The sequence below is a fragment of the Coptis chinensis genome, chromosome 5 (genome assembly GCF_015680905.1).
Source record: "Coptis chinensis isolate HL-2020 chromosome 5, ASM1568090v1, whole genome shotgun sequence".
Classification (NCBI taxonomy): Eukaryota; Viridiplantae; Streptophyta; class Magnoliopsida; order Ranunculales; family Ranunculaceae; genus Coptis; species Coptis chinensis.
This window is the reverse complement of record NC_141460.1, coordinates 3,999,684-4,016,806: the sequence shown is the minus strand read 5'-3', so window position 1 is coordinate 4,016,806 and position 17,123 is coordinate 3,999,684. Positions and strand designations below refer to the sequence as shown.

The following is a 17,123-nucleotide window of genomic DNA, read 5'->3' as shown; positions in this document are numbered from 1 at the left end:
TTTTAATTAGGTTATCATATGTGCAGTTAATAAATGGAATCTAAGTGGTATTGTATTGTGAGTTATTTTGGAAAGTGGAAATGGCGAATCTTGTTATATGAGATTCTTGGAATTTGTATGTTGGGGTGAAATCTTACTTGGGAAAAACTACACCGTTTTTGGAAAAACGGAACTATATTGTCTTCCAAGTTGAAATTGTTTGTAATGTTATATTTATTCATTTGAAAGATTATTATATATATTTTGTTGTTAGTCTACTCATACCAAAGCAAATTCAATTTGTTGACCCATGTTTGCTTTGTTTTTGCAACGTAGGTGTGTTCTTGGGAACATAGATGGTGGTGGAGTCTGTGGATAAGGAGACGTGATTTGGAGTTGCTCTTGGAGTCTTCTGGTTTAAGATTTTCTGAAGAGTTGGTTAGTTTCTTTATAGTTTAATAATGTGATTTAAGGATTTTTCCTTTTCGTTTCTTTTGATTTCAGTTTTTGTATATATCGTGTTTGATAACAGGGTTTTGGGTTTTGTTTCACCCTGGGTTTCCAGATAATTAAATATAATTGTTTTAAATATTGTCTGGAAATTTGGGGTGTGACACCTAGGGTTCAGGACGGTATCATCATTGACCAATGTGCAATGGTCTAATAATAATATTACCCTTAGTACATATGGTATAGCCTCAAACCGCCCCGAATTGTCATCAAATAGAAAACTATTCGGGGTTGGCCTGGTGAAATCCATTGCCCGTGCGAATGAGGGACCATCCGATGTTGCATATCACGACTCTCTTTGTGCACAACACTTAGTGCAAAGGTGAAAATAAAAGACACGAGTATATACATGTTGAGTCTTTTAACGTCGGATCCTCAAGACGAATGTGAGTCTTTTAACGTCAGATCCTCAAGACAAATGTGAGTCGTTTAACGTCAGATCCTCAAGACGAATGTGAGTCTTTTAACGTCAGATCCTCAAGACGAATCCCAACCTGTGGGAACAACGGGACGACGACGAAGTTTATCCTGCTAAGCTGGTGTCAGACAATAATATACCTTATACCGGCTCATCTCGGATAGCAGATCAAGACCTGGACAGAAAGGTGTTTGACAATTCATACACCACCCCATCCTTTTCGCACGTCGCTTTCAAGCAAAAGTACTATGACCATTACCTATTCGAGATGGGTGAGATTTACACCAAATGATTCGCTGAAGTTCGCGAGGAAGAGAATAGAAAAGGGAAGAGAAGGAAGGAGTTGAAATTTTTGGTACCCATTGTTTACCAGAAGGCACGTGTGCTCAATTAACAGAAGACATTTATACTCAGTTCTGAAGTAGAGTTTTTGTGGACTAAGGTTCTGACGCTTGCAACCACACACTCTAGGGATATTTAGAAAAGAAAATAGAAGAGGGCCCGACTACCCTAATGGCGAACTTTCCCTGTTTATATCACATGGAAAGAAGTACACCAGTGAATCTATTAGTCTGTGTAGACTGGATATTTGAGAAGAGTCTCTTCGATGTCTAGAGAGCGCAACTCATGATAATGTTTAACGCGTTGGCCATTTACTTGAAATTCGCTATCATCATTTAAGTTTTTCAAAGATATAGCCTCATAAGGGGTGACAGCATAGACAATGAAAGGACCAGACCATCAAGTTTTTAATTTTCCTGGAAAAATGTGTAATCTTGAGTTGTACAACAAAACTTTTTGACCAACTTTGAAATCTTTTCTCAATATGTGCTTGTCATGCACTCTTTTCATGTTGGCTTTATAGGATTTCAAGAGATCATAGGCATCACTCCGAATTTCCTCAAGCTCATTTAACTGCAATTTTCTCTTTGCGCCTGCTGCATTAGTATTATAATTTAGGCTTTTGATGGCCCATAGAGCACGATGCTCAAGTTCAATCGGCAGATGACAAGATTTTCCAAAAACGAGGCGATAAGGAGACATCCCTATAGGTGTCTTAAAAGTTGTTCTGTATGCCCACAAGGCATCAGATAATCGTAGAGACCAGTCTTTTCTAGATGGATTAACAGTTTTTTCCAAAATGGATTTGATCTCTCTATTAGAGACTTCTACTTGGCCACTGGTTTGAGGATAATATGGAGTTGCCACTTTGTGCGTGACTCCATATTTCTTTACTAATGATTCAAAAAATTTATTACATAAATGTTTTCCCCCATCACTAATTATAGTTTTTGGAACGCCAAATCGAGAGAAAATATTTTCCTTTACAAACAAAACGACCGTTTTGTGATCATTAGCACGACATGCCAATGCCTCAATCCATTTTGACACGTAGTCAACTGCTACCAGTATGTATAAGAAACCATGAGAATTTGGAAAGGGACCCATGAAGTCGATGCCCATACATCAAAGATTTCCACAATTAAAATGGGATTTAAGGGCATCATATTGTGTTGAGTAATGCGTCCTAGCTGCTGGCAGCAGTTGCATGCTTTGCAATGCTTATGTGCATCTCTAAACAGTGTTGGCCAATAAAATCCACATTGTAGAACCTTGGCCGCTATTTTCTTACCACTAAAATGACCACCACAAGATTGTTCATGGCAAAAGGATAACACGTCATTGTGTTCCCAGTCAGGAATGCAACGACAGATTAGTTGGTCGGAACAATACTTGAAGAGGTAGGGATCATCCCAGAAATAAAATTTCACAGTGGATAAGAACTTTTTTCGGTCATTACAAGACCAAGATGAAGGGACTTCCTCGGTAACTAAGTAATTTACTATGTCAGCGTACCAAGGGGATGAAAAAACAGAATACAAGTGTTCATCCGGAAAGGAATCACAGATAGGTTCGGTATCAATATCAACATCACTGACAAGTCTTGATAAATGGTCTGCAACCACATTTTCGCAACCTTTTTTATCTCTAATTTCTAGAGTAAATTCTTGCATAAGGAGAATCCATCGGATCAACCTCTATTTTGCATCTTTTTTCGCTAATAGGTAACGAAACGCCGCATGGTCAGTGTATACAATTGTGGAAGAACCCACTAGGTAACGACAAAACTTATCAAAGGCATATACAATGGCGAGAAATTCTTTTTCAGTGGTGGTATAGTTACGTTGAGCTTTATTAAGGGTTTTACTCGCGTAGTAAATGACAATTGACTTATCTTCTCGGTGTTGCCCTAGTACAGCTCCAATAGCATAGTCGCTCGCGTCACACATTAGTTCAAAAGGTTTAGACCAATCAGGTGGTTGAATTATGAGAGCGGTAGTTAAGGCGGATTTTAAAGTCTCAAAAGCTTGTTTGCAATTGAAACTGAAGTCAAAAGTGGCATCTTTAAGCAAGAGATTGGTTAAAGGTCGAGCAACCTTTGAGAAATCTTGAATAAATCTCCTATAGAAATCTGCATGTCCTAAAAATGCGCGAATATCGCGAACTGTTTTTGGTATAGGAAGTGAAGCAATTTTTTCTATCTTAGCTTTGTCGACTTCGATTCCATCCTTTGAAACGATATGTCCTAAAACTATTCCTTTTGTAACCATGAAATGGCATTTTTCCCAATTAAGAACAAGGTTTTTCTCTTCACAACGTGTAAAGACCTTTTCAAGATTTGATAGACAGCTATCGAAAGAATCTCCATATATTGAGAAGTCGTCCATAAATACTTCCATAAAATGTTCAACCATATCACTGAAAATATGAAGCATACAACGTTAGAATGTACCAGGTGTATTGCAAAGGCCAAAAGGCATTCATTTATATGCAAATTTACCAAAAGGACAGGTGAACGTGGTCTTTTCTTGATCAGCAGGGTCTATGACTATCTGAAAATAACCTGAATAACCTTCAAGAAAATAGTAATATGCATGACCGGCTAAGCGTTCGAGTATCTGATCGATGAAGGGAAGTGGGAAATGATCTTTACGAGTGACTGCATTAAGTTTGCGATAGTCAATGCATATTCGCCATTTCACTGGAATACGAACGGAAATGCATTCATCTTTATCATTTCGCACAACTGTAATGCCAGATTTCTTTGGAACCACGTGTACAGGACTAACCTAAACACTATCAGAGATAGGGTAAATAATACCCGCATCGAGTAATCTTAAAACTTCCTCGCGTACCATCTGATAGGGTAAATAATACACTATCAGATTTCTTTCATGGTTGGGTTTAGACGACGCTGCGGTTCGCGCGACGTCTTAGCATTTTCTTCAAGGTGTATATGATGGGTGCACACAGTAGGGTCAATGCCTCTAATATCATCGAGGGACCATCCAATAGCAGAACGATGTTGTTGAATGACATTAATTAAACGAGAATCCTGATCGTTAGTCAATTGAGAAGAAATGATAACTGGGTGACGACCATCTGGATCAAGCTGTACATATTTTAATTCCGAAGAAAAAGGTTTTAAGTCAGGGTTGGGTGGAGTGGGTATTAAAGATCCTTGAGAAAAGTCGTCTTCCATAGAGTAAACAGATTGATGTTCATCCAAGTCACTGGACATCACAGTCGTAGGGTCAAATAATGGTATTGACTCTAATAACTCGTTTACTTCTTGTGTATAATCATCGTCCTCAAATTCAGATTCGCTAAAGATAAGAAATTGGTATACTTCATCTTCAGGAAAAGAGTTTGTTAAATACTCTTGCGCAATGCTGTCAACCCATTTCACCTCACCATCAATGTCAGGCTCTGGAATTTGTTTCATCAACTTGAACACATTCACCTCGACTGAAAGATTCCCGAAGGACATGGTCATGGAACCATCCCTACAGTTAATAAGAGCATTAGCAGTTGCTAGGAACGGACGTCCTAAGATGATAGGAATGGAATCACATGCAACTTCTGTATCCAAAATAACAAAGTCTACAGGATAGTAAAAGTTTTGGACTTTTACAAGGACGTTTTCCACAATTCCTTTTGGATACTTAATGGAATAATCGGCTAACTGTAGAGTCATGGTGGTAGGTTTAAGCTCATGAAGACCTAGTTGTTTAAATAAGTAATATGGAAGTAAGTTCACACTAGCTCCTAGGTCTAGTAAGCTTGAAGAGTCGTATATTTGTCACCTAAGGTGCATGGAACCGTTGGTCTACCAAGGTCCTTGTATTTGACTATACCATTGTGTTCGATGATGGATGGAAACTGTTCGGTGAGGAACGCTTGTTGAGGAACATTAGTTCTCCTTTTTGTGGTGCACATATCTTTCAGAAATTTTGCATGTTTTGGCAATAACTTTAAGGCATCGAGAAAAGGTAAGTTGATTGTCAAATTCTGAAAAGTTTCTCGAATTTCATCAAAATTCTCATCAGGTTTATTCTTTGCCAAGCGTGCAGGAAACGGTGTCTTAGGGCGGAATTTGGCAAAGGGGTCCACTGGCTTGTTTCCTAAATTCTGAGATGTTAACTTTGTTGGATTTGGTGAATCCTCCGTAGGTTCATTATTGGAAACAGATTCCTTGGAACCGTAGGATTTCTTTGGTTGATCATTTGGCATACGTATTTGATTGTCTACAGTTTTTCCAGATCGAAGAGTAGTGATTGCGTGCACCTCACCTTGGCTGGGAGTACTTGTACCAGGTGCATTGGTGAGTTCAAAGGCAATGTTTGCTGGCTTAGGGTTTTGAACTGCTTGTCCAGGAAACACGCCTTTCAGACTCTTTTCTTGCGCCAATTGTTGAAGTGATTGTTGGATAGACGTTAAAATTTGAGATTTTTGGTTCATGTAAGCTAAAAAAGTCTCGATTGTCCTATCTGTAACTAGTGGCGCAGGTTGTGCAACAGGTACTAGTTCACGATTATTGCTGAGAAGTTGTTGATTATAGTTGGGATTTGGATTGGCTGGAACAAAGCTGCGGTTGGTTTGATAGTTAGCATCGGAATTATTTTGAAATTGATTTTGACTTTGTTGGTATTGCTGATTATTTCCTTGGCGGTATGGAATAAAGTTGTTGGGTGGTCGAACAGGTGGATTTGCGAAACCTGGAGGAGCCCCCATCTGTTGGTTATTTTGGCCAAGTTTAAATTCCGGATCTTCGTCTCCAAGGTGCATTAGGAATGTTGAATGCACATGCCTCCTCCGATGGTTGGGTAGGGGAAGCATATAACAAGGGACAATACGTATCAGGATGGTCAGGACAAAGACAAAGAACACATGGGGAGGTGTCAACGTTCATGACCTGTTTTGGTAGTTGATCGTTTACTTGAACTGCAAGGGCATCTACTTTTTTAGTTAAGGATTCTATCAAATTTTTTAATTCGGGATCGGGTTTTACCTTAAAAATAGATGTAGCTTTTGTAACAGTATCCTTTGATGACCTAGACGACTCAGTGTTACCCCAGTGTGTACCTTTTTTCGCCTGTTTTTCAAGAAAAGTATATGTTTCAGTAGCTCCTTTGTCCATAAAGCAACCGCCATTCATTATATAAAGAGTTTCGTTTTGATGATCAGAAAGTCCATTAAAGAATGAACGAACAAGGACAGATTTGTCTAGTTGGTAATAAGGACATTCTAAAAGAAGATCAGTAAAGTGACTCCATGTTTCCGTAAAGGATTCATGAGGATTTTGACGAAAGAATTGAATTTTCTGAAGCATTTTAGTTGTTTTCTTCTGAGTGTAAAATTAAAGCATGAAAGCTTGAACAAGTTTATTCCATGTGCCTATGGATTGTGTCTGTTGTCCTGCTAGCCAAATTGAAGCTTTCTCTGCTAAAGTGAATGGAAACAGCCGAAGCAAGAGTTGTTCCTTAGATATGGCTGGATGGTGAAATGTTGTGGCCACTAGTTGAAGCCTACGAAGATGATTGTATGGTTTTTCGTGATCCAAACCATGATACACAGGTAACAAACTAAAAAACGTTTGGCGGAAATCGAAAATCACCGATAATGTCCTCAAGTTTGATGCAGGAAGAAGGTCCTTCCTGTAATGCAAGATAGAAGTCCCATTGGGGGGCTTCTCACCGACAGTTAGTTAATGGCTTAACGAAGGATCTTGATGAAGGTAATTAACAGAAAAAGAACAATTTTTGGGTGAGAACTTACGCAATTGCTTATCGTATTTTTTTCAACGATAGGTATGTTCAAATTCTTTAGTGGAACCAGACCTTAATCTCATGTAAGCATAAAATTAGATCTAATTGACAGAATGAACTTATTATTACTTGAATTTTATGAATCTCTTGAGGTATTAGAGTTGAACAACGTAGGCCTAAGTTGCTGCTAATGTAACAGTGAAGCGAGAAATACGTGTGCATAAACCAACGGCCAGGTTACAAGAGAGATATGAGGGAGGCTTTCCGTGTAAGCACGGTTCTAATTAAGTAACTTCAATCTTTCAAGTTTCCTAGACACCATTGGAATATGATTAAGATTTATGAAATTAAAATTTATGCAAGGTCTTTCTTAATTTTTTATTTTTTTATTTTTTTTTAAGATTTATGCAAGGGTGAAAGTACAAGCAAGCAAATACGACCTACTCATACAATACTAGATGCAGTAGCATGTGAAGATACTCTACTCATACGTATAGCAATACGAATAGGCAATGATGTATCATCGATAAATACTTCGATACGTACAGGCAAATATACATCAGTAATACGTATATGTTCGCTAATTTGTAAATATATATTACGTAGATGGATATCTATAGTTACTGGCAAATTTGAATCACTCATATGTATCTAGATACATTAGCATGCGAAGAAGTATATGTACGCGGATAGATATGACAATGCGAAAACTAAACATGCCGTATTATACATAAACTAAAATACGACTCTTGTATTGCATAATAATTCAATTTCGGCAATACTCATTGAGATTGCGAGTGTCATATAGAGAGCAGGTTCATCCCGTATGGTTTAGAAACAACTTACCCAACTCAGATTTTAACCCTCGTTGGAATGTCTCCTCTTTCTTGACAAAATCGACTTATTAAACAAGACCGTGTACTTATACGTAGAGAAATACTAAATATGCAACAATAGACACTTATACGTATAAATAAAGATAACTGATAAACGCTAAAATTGAATAGTTTACCTACGAAATGAACGATGAAACTCAAAACGTAAGTAAACTAAAACTTTCCTTATGATCCTTATCAAAGATTTCTCTACTCTCAATCTTATGAGATATAGTGGAGTAGGAAGTTCGTTCCACTCCTAGTTCTCTAGCATGTGATGTTTTCTAATCTAATTAGTCGGTCTTAAGTCTAATGAGAGCTTTACGAAGGGGGAATTATACTACGATGCAATATGAAAAGCAATATGTTGAATGTCACTACGAAATATATGGAAATACTAATGTTCTTGAATCTAGATAAAGGATTAGAGGGGAATTGAATCCACCTCGAATCCAACTTGATAACCTAGCATAGATTCTTGTATCTCGATTCTTACGTTCTTACGGCAAGAATTTCGAGTTCTAATCCCTAGTGTTCATGGCATTTCTACCAAATACTAACTAGCATGTGAGGTCGCCCACCCATTCTCATGGCGAATCACGACCTTCTAGAGTGGAATAGATTCTACAACGCGCTTCTACACTAAACCACTAAGTTTTCATCAAAGCTTCATCAACCCCTCTAATGGAGGTTTTAGCCTTGAGTCATCAACCCATCATTTCCCATTGAAATTGAATACAACATATTACAAAGATTCTAACTTTATGAAATTTAACTAAACAATAATCGAAATCTAATTAATTAACTAAGAATGAAATAAGAACAAGAATTTAAACTATATCTATAAATGCAAATGACAAAAATCGAAATTGAATAATAATAACTATTTTATTTATCTAATTAAATGATGAACAATCATTCAAGGAATTAAATAAAACAAGATATGAAACTAATTAAATTAAACTAATTAAATCTAAGGAAAACTAGATCTATAATTAATTAATGGAGGCTACTAATCTAATTTCTAATCTAGGTCTAATTATCTACCATTAACAAAGAGTGAAGCTTTGGTTTTTATACATTCAAATCCAAAAATCGTGCATGGGCTTGGAGCCATATTTTGGGCCTGATTCTCAGGCCCAAAACCCAATTCTTTCAGTCCAAAAAGGCCTCTTCAGCTGCAGTTGGCTTCAACAGACTTTTCGTCCACTTCTACTCCTCTAATTGGATCAAGGTTTGGACCATTGGAAAGCTCTTTCCGAGCCGGTCGTTTTGACATAAGGTAGGCCCCATTCCGATGTCTGAGTCCAAAGATACGGCCTTTGGAAGTTCTGCTGACTTGTGTGCTGTTTCTGCCCGCGTGGACTTTAACTTTTCATCTTTTGACCGGGCTTTACAGAGGCTTTGTCTTCTTGAAAATTGGCCTTTAATCACAGAACTCCTTAGCAACCGACCTTTGCTCCTTTATCTCGCTAAAGTGGTACATTTCTGCACATAATGGACTTTGAAGCCTGAAATGCATAAAAACACGTAATCAGTATTAACTCTTACTTATTATTCACATAATTGGTCTAAAAGTATGATTGTTAAGGGATTAAAACTACAGTTTTGGGCTCTTATCAATAACCATGCAAAACAATACCATTTGTATGTATATATATATTAATATGCAATTCATACCCCCTTAATCGTATATATATATTTACAGGCGTATTAACATGATTCATACATATTTCTAGCCTAATACGTAAATAATAAGTCATAAACTAATACATAATAACTACATACATGGCATTCATGCAAAAATAGTCACTAGTAGGGAAAAAAAAGGGGGGGGGGGGCTTTTGTGACTGTTTTAAAATGTTATTTATGATTGTTCTGATCGAAACGGTCACAAATGGCAGAAAAGGGCTTTTGTGACTGTTTTGAATTGCTTTTTGTGACTGTCAGATCTAGAACCGTCACAAATCCTTTTTTCTTGGAAAAAATTTGTGTATTGAAGATTATTTGTGACTATTCTCCCAAAATTGTTACATACTCCCGCACTTTATGTCACCATCTTAAATGACCTCATTTAGTTTTCAGTCCATGCCACAACTCCACTAAAAAGTAACTACTTAGATACACAAACACAACCCAGTGAGCCCACTCCCGCTTCCTACAAACACTTCCAACCCATACGTGGCTATGTGCCACCAGAAGAAAAAAAAAATCCCGTCTAAAATAATCCCAACACTAAACACACTTAGAAAAAAAAAATATTAGACAGTTCCAAATGAGCGAGCCAACTTTCTCCTTCACCCACTTAGCTTCGTCCGCCAACGCCTCCGCCTCTGGCTCCGCCAATTAACCATTTTTTTTCCTTTTTCTTTTTACTCTTTCTCCTTCTCTCATCTTAACAAGGTAAGTAAAGGAAAGTTTTCATTTAAAGCACTGAATTTTTTTAGGGTTTTATTTTTCAATTTGGACTGGGAAAGGGATTACAAGATTTGTTTCACTTCTCCAAACTCGATTCTGCCATTACAAGTATGTTTTCTTGCTCCGTTTTTTCTTCTCATCACTGCTTTCATAATCATTATATATTATTTATTACTAGTGAATGCCCGTACCAGTCGGCACTCTAGACATATTGCTTTTGAATAACACCCCAAGAGACCATCTCTATAGTAGCATTGGATCAATGATATAACCATTTCCAACAGTTTTATACTTCATAATCATTTCATGCGCATACTCAAGTGAGCTTATGCAATTCTATACATTTCATTTCTCACCAACTCATTACACATACCCCTTACACATTTATTAATTCAACACATCAGAATGAGAATGAGGAAAATAAGGGAAGAATGTCTTCAAAAAAAAATAATAAATAAAAAAATCTAGCAGTCTCTGTATTTTCAACATTTCAAAAACCTAAATTCTATCATAACCTGAAAATCAAAACAATATAATCCTCATAGATCGATCAACCATACCAAGATATATAACTTCATATTTATATATAACACAAATTACTTCTAAAACTATAAGACAACTCATTAAACATTAAAGAAAACTCCGCATAATTTTTCACCTGGGACTAATTCTACTAATTCCATTGCACTCAGATGAAACCTGACAACAAAAGCCAGAGGTCAGAGGGTGGTCTTCATGTTGCACAAACTCCATCTTCATTTCATGTTCCGGCATACTCAATGCATTCATGCCATACCCAAATTTGGGGAGCATATAGGGAATGACTTTGTTGGACTGCTGAATAGATCTGCAGAGGATGACCAGAGTTCTACATCACCAAGACTTTCACGTGCAAATATAGGTTCATCATTTCTGCAGAATCATCACTTAAAAATGATATAACAAACGATTTGCATGATAAGCCCAGAAGATCCAATCCAATGTTAATAGGTCTTGAGAAGTAGTAATTAAATTACACATCAAGAAACCAAGATATATGTTGTATTACCTAAACATGTTGTCAAGATCATCAAAGACTCCAATGTTTTCCCAACTATATTCAAGAAATCCACCATTCTCTTTCTCGTCACACTCATCTCCAAACGACCCAAGCCTGTTATCTAATTGAGCACATTCTCTGTCGATAAAAAATAGATATTTGAAGATGAAGTAATCTTAAGGAGCGAGTAGTAGGGGTGGGCAATGGGCCGGGTCGGGCTAGCCCGGCCCTAAACATTTAAAAGCCCTTTAGATATTAAGGTCGGGTCGGCCCGGCCCTAAAGTCAACATAGGGTCAGGTCAGGCAGGGTCACAAGTCTAAATCTCAAGCCCTGACCCTACCCTAAGCCCTCTTTAAAGGCTTTAAGGTCGGGTTTTAGGGCCGAGCCTATATATTTTCTTCGTTTTACAAATGTCATTTTTCAGACAAAGGTTGTTTTTTTGGTTTCTGTGTTACAAATTGCTATGTATTTCGCTTTAATGGTGTAGATGGAAGCCTTTAGTTCTAGACTTGGCTTAGATGTGAATAAAAATATAATTTATAAGAAGTAAGTGGGAAAATAAATTGAGAATAATAAGTTCTAGACTTTGATTTGATGATCAAAGGAATAAAGTCTTATTTTTTTATTAGGCTAGTACTGATTGTTCTTCATGGCTACTAGATAGGTTAACAAGTTTTTGTTATATAAGACAAGTTATTGAAAGTACCCTTGGGTGTAAGTGATAAATTACAAAGGACAATGTTATTTTAATTTAAAATATTTAACAAAGAGTTGGACAATTATGGTACGTGTATTTATAGTGAAAATGTGAAATTATAACTAGGGCTTGGTTAGGGCTGAATTAGGGTCGGGCCTATGTTTCAGAACCTTAGCCCTAGCCCTGCCCTAGAAGGCCTTAGGGCCGGGTCGGCCCTGCCCTAAACTCTGTGAGGGCTTTAGTTGTGAGGGCTTTATAGGGCTTAGGGTCGGGTCGGTCAGGGCCGAGTTAGGGTCGTTAGGGCCAAATTCCCACCCCTAGCGAGTAGTATCAACACATCAATAAGGTATAAACAAACTATTACCTCTTCCCGAATCAAATTAGGGCATTTTAGTTCCAATAACTTGCATATTGGTATAATTTTTGGAATTTCTTCCATACTCCCCCATCACATTAACCTGGCCAGGAGTAAATTTCCAATCCTGGAGCTGGAAGTGCTTCATTTGTATCGCATTAAATGCTGCTTTCCACTTTAAGTTCAGAGATGTAACTTTTAGGTCATTTTCGGTCTGCAAGCTTAACAGAGATGTAGCCCATGGTTTCCCTTCATTTCCCTTCATTTATGTGTAACTTCACTGGCCTCACGCCCTCACCCCATGATGTCTCCAAGCTAAAATCAAGAAAAAAAAACACGTAACAGAAAACAAAGGTAACTTATATTTTACACAATATAATATGTTAAAAATCATAACGTACATCTTGCAAATAAAACATGAGAACTAAAGAATCGTATATGTTGTCTATGATTATTTGCTTGTGTTTACTCAATTTATAATGTGCCCTTCCACATAAATGTTTGAATACGAAGTGTTGGATAGTTCACTATATTCTCCACCAATTTTTTTTCTACTTAATTTAGTTTTCAATATGAAATCGGTAGACTGGTTTCCAACCTCATCAATCCAAGAGCATTCTTGCGAACAATTGATTGGCAATTTCAGTAATTATTTATAACTTATTTATACAATAACACATTTCTCTACACTCCCATTAAGTAGGCAACTGATTCTCACAGTTTACTAATCACTGATCACTACCAATCTCACTCTAACTCGGAAGATGAACCAGCTGATTTAATACTATGTTTAATGATTCTGCACACACCCTCTAAAAAAAGGCCACAACATACAACAGTAATAATAATCAAATACATAAGAAAAAAATCCCACATAACAAATAAAGGCAACAAAGCAGTCAGTATATACGTTCAATAAAGTGATTCATTTTCAACGACCAACCAAGCCAGTATATACCATTGCTAGCGAAACAAACACGCTCAAGAGAATCGGTGGTTTCTAGTCTGAAGTAAATAATTTTGTTACCAAGTTTCATCAAAAACTTGCTAATGGCATTAATAACAGGAAGTGGATTATCCAGATGAACACTTCGATGTAAGTAGAATGAAAAAAGATTAAAAAAAAAAAGGTAACCAACCAGTAACCAACCGGCAATGCCCGTAGACTTTAGCAACAAAAGTAAGACCACCAGTGGAACGAAGTAAGAAATTGTCTTCACCTGCTTCTGAACGGTCGATTTAAATTAATCACTTCCTCTTAAATAAAATATATGCACACACATAATAAATTCATATTAGAAATTTAAAGCTAGTTTTTTTTTTTTTTTTTTTTTTTGCTTACTACTCTGGTTTAGTAGATGTTGAATTTGTCGAGAGATGATGAGATTTCGGAAGCACACAATCGAATTTAGATCTCTCGCAAGTTTTAATAATGAGCGATCTTTAATAAGATTTAACCTAAAAAAAATCGAAATTAATAATGGGCTCTGACTCGAACTCGCGACTGGGCGCGTTTCAAAAAGTAAATTAGAACTCTTATCTCGAGGTTGATGAGGTACACAGCATTGGTTGGATGGTGATAGAAATTATCTGGACCGTCCGTCCTTTATTATAATTTTGTCCTGTAGTGGGAAAAAAAAAAAAAAAAACCCTATCTTATTAGATAGATATTATATATGTTTGGTTTTCATTAGTTCATTGTTGAGATGTAGCGATGTTATAACTTGAATAGTTGACAGTGATGTATGTTGACTTCTCATATGCAAGGCTAAGATTATCGAGTACAAGTATTAACTCAAAAGTAAACATTCGACTAATATTCTACAGTATCAGTATCTTAATTATGTACTCAAAAATCAGTATCTATTTTGATTACCAATGGCATTTTTAATATTCTGAACCATGATTAGAAGGCCTTCTGCCCTTCAGTATACACTCCTGAGATGATTGCCGAACAAAATTGTTGTTGTGTGTGCTTTTTTGGCAAGTAGGTGCAATATAATGTTTGGTAGTTAAGCTTTATGTTATAATTTATATGAATGTGAATCCCTCTTCTTGTTTTAGAGAGCATATTTTGTTAAAACTCTGAATGCTTGTTACGATTATGCTGTTTTTGTCTATTTGAAGGCCATAACTGTAGGAACTAAAAAGTGTAGGGTGGAAGAGGGGGTAAGCTGGTTTTATTTTATTTTATTTTGTTTTTCATGAAGACATGGTAAAAACAACATTTCGGACAACAAGTGGAGTGTACGAAGCTTCCTGGTCCCAAGAAGAACTTGGGTAAGTTTTTCTAGTTCTTTTTTAATGTAAATAACTTTAGGAAATTGGAACATCTAGATGTAGCCACATTAGTTAAAGAGGTCCTTGACACTGCCGAATGCTTTCATTTGCTACTTAATGCCGCATTACATAGCATCATCTTCAGATCCTATCTCATGTGTGTAGAGTCAAAAGTGTAATACCCACACTGTTGTTTTAAAATTTTCTGCTACCACATCTATTCAAAGAAACACATTTTGTTAAAATATGTGGGATAAATATTGAATTCATGAAGTAAAACTTGCTTCTTAAATCCTTAATGTTTAGAAGTCTTTATCCATTTATTCCTTTTTGTTCCTTGCACACTTGATTTCTTCTATTACTATGACCTTCTACAACCCCAACCCCCCCCCCCCCCCCAACACACACACAGACAAAACTTTTCCAAAAATAAATAAATGGTAGCAGTAATAGTTAGTGGTAGCAGCCCCTGGTGGTGGTTGGTGCATCTGGAGGTATAAAGTGTGTAATGTATAAGAATTTAGTCATGCATTGGACATTCTATATCCTTATAGAGTTATTTTTAATTTGTATCACTCGTTTCTTATTTCAGGGGAACACCATCCGGTTGTTCGACAAATCCAACTCCTATTCGATTCTCTTCATTTTTCATACGGCAAGGTGTTGAACTCTTGTTTGATGTCTCTAGATTGGTTTTACTATCTCTTCAAGAGCTTATGATTGCTTTGGGCTCTTATACAATTGTTCAAGGTACTTACTTATGGCTTTTGATTTTGCAAAAGACATCTTGTTAGTTGCTCCATTTCATTAGTATAGTGTCAGGCCACTATATATAAACCTAAACTTGGAATTGGGATCAAGTGTTTTCCATATTTTAGTGTTATGTTTACTTGTTATACATTGGATACTTAGAGATTCTATTATGTCAATATATCTTTTGTAAGGAAGCACCATGTAACTTTTCCAATTATTTTATACGATTAGTTTATTATATTTCAGATAAAGAATCTTGGCCGTAAAACGGCTTACACCTACAAGGAGATATTGGAGTGACGTTCGAATAGACTTTATTCAGTTCATCCAAGAATGTATTATGAACTATTCTCAAGATAAAAACTAGATGCAGAACAACCACAAGGCTTAAGACATACACGTGGGTGATCGACTTGGGCGAGATTAGGTTTTTTTTTTCAATTGGATTTGGCTGATTTAATTTATATGTATTACATCGGGAATGTGTTATTTACTTCAATTGTTTTTGAATATATAAATATATATTGGTTATCCAAGGGAATTGGCCGATAATTCAATGGAATTAGCACTTTATGAATGCTACTTGAAATTTAATGGATAATATTCAGAGTGTGGTTTATTACAGGTCCAATTCCATGTGAGGTCTGTTTTCACGTGTATTCGATATTTTTTTTTGAAACAAAATATATATTTATCACGGTTTTAACCAAACCGTCATGAATAGTTGTCCTTTTTGTGACGGTTACAACCTGATTACATTACTGTTTTGTTAGAACTGTCACAAAAGATATGTTTTTTTGTGACTGTTTTTTAGTATTTGTTACTGTTTTATTTGGTGGATACAGGCTAGTCTGGAACAAATATTTGTCACGGTTTTGGGGAAAAAAAATGACTCCCACTCCGTCACGGTTTTGGAAGAAAAAAAAACAGTGACGTCTTTTGTCACTGTTTTTAACAGTGATATAAAGCCTTTTTTGTTGTAGTGAGTATAAAATTTGGAGCCTGTAGCGTCCCGCAAGTCCGCCAAAGAATTAAAACAGACGTTTCAACCCGTCGACGTCGTTAATCCCAAAAGATATTTGAAGTATCTGTTACAATTCCAGAGAGTTAGGCCTGGAAATGGAACTAGATTTATCAGTGAATGCTGGAGATGGAACAGGAGCACCAACAGAGAATAGACACCTGCGGACGCTGAAGTTCCACCGCCGACGCTGAAGTTCCACCGGCCGGACCTTGAGTCCAAAGATCAGCGACGCACAAGATTCTTCCACAGAGAGCTCAAATTTGCACAACAACCTTATATTATGGTGTAGTTTACTTTCCCTGTCCTAACTTTTTGTTCTTGGAAGTACAACAAAAAATCCGATAGTGGTCAGGTCTTTTGCACGGCAAAAATTTTTGAAACAAAACAAAAAAAACGTAGAAAACAGAAAAATGAAGGAAGGATGAGAGTGGGGAGTTCCCCTTGGAGCAATTTCCAGTTTGTAGAACAAGTCCTTGGTGTAACGCCCGTATTTTTAAATACGTATTTTATCATTTATTAATTAATTTAATTATTTATTTTCAAAATTCGTCGAATTGGACTCGGGATACGTGGGCCTGGTTTTGGGCCCGAGTCTGCGTTGGGCTTGGGTTTCGGACCCAAGTATATAAACACATTTTTCTAAAAAAATAGGGTTCAGAGAATA

At 36.6% G+C, this 17,123-nt stretch overlaps 1 long non-coding RNA gene across 1 annotated transcript; it reads left to right on the top strand.

Annotated features, from left to right (window-relative positions):
• Window positions 1–352: 352 nt before the first annotated feature.
• Window positions 353–575, top strand: LOC147496336 (uncharacterized). The gene is made up of 2 exons (XR_015196565.1): window positions 353–417; window positions 512–575. It is a non-coding gene; the product is annotated as an uncharacterized LOC147496336 (long non-coding RNA).
• Window positions 576–17,123: the final 16,548 nt, after the last annotated feature.